At 40.8% G+C, this 726-nt stretch overlaps 1 non-coding gene across 1 annotated transcript; it reads right to left on the bottom strand.

Annotated features, from left to right (window-relative positions):
- Positions 1-400: 400 nt before the first annotated feature.
- TRNAQ-CUG lies at positions 401-472 on the bottom strand. The gene has a single exon. It is a non-coding gene; the product is annotated as a tRNA-Gln (tRNA).
- Between the last annotated feature and the right edge of the window lie 254 nt (positions 473-726).

The following is a 726-nucleotide window of genomic DNA, read 5'->3' as shown; positions in this document are numbered from 1 at the left end:
ATGCAATCGTTATTCCTGTTTATTTGCCTCCAGGCAGCCCTGGATTTCGGCTCTAAATTCCCGCGTGGGGATGGCATTTTAGGCATGTCCTTGACTTCAGGGATCTCTACCCCGCAGGACACGCGTGTATCTTTAAAGGTATCAATCCTAAACCCACTGTTACCATACAGTTCTGACCTGCAGAAACCCAGGCGGCCGCTAGATGGCAGCGCAATAAAGCGAATCCTACCCATCTCTTGCCTCTGGGTTTTTGCCGTCTTGGGATAAAAAAAAATATGATTAGGAACCAATAAGCGAACAAAACAGGAAGCAAAATAGCAAATCTCCTTCCTAGAATTCCCTACGGAGAGAGAGAAGAGAATAACTCTTAATCCGGAAACGTACGAAAAGGAAAAAAGTTAGGTTCCACCGAGATTTGAACTCGGATCGCTGGATTCAGAGTCCAGAGTGCTAACCATTACACCATGGAACCTTCCCTAGTAACCGTTTTGCTTCGCTCATATTTCATACAAATGCTCAGATGATATTTATGTTGATGTCTTTGACCTATTTACATATTTTCTTGGAAACAGTCGCTGTCTTAAACCCACTTCACTTTGATGCAAGCTTCAGGAAATCTAAATTTATTTGTAAGTAAAAGAGATTGGCTCTATTTTTCCTATTGTTCATACAAATATTATGGATATTCTAGTCTGAAAATCATTACATATTTTTCCATAAAGAGAG

This window comes from Protobothrops mucrosquamatus, unplaced genomic scaffold (genome assembly GCF_001527695.2).
Source record: "Protobothrops mucrosquamatus isolate PMUCROS unplaced genomic scaffold, P.Mucros_1.0 scaffold12659, whole genome shotgun sequence".
Lineage (NCBI taxonomy): Eukaryota > Metazoa > Chordata > Lepidosauria > Squamata > Viperidae > Protobothrops > Protobothrops mucrosquamatus.
Note: the sequence above shows the minus strand (reverse complement) of the source record. Positions and strands in the feature narration are given on the sequence as shown.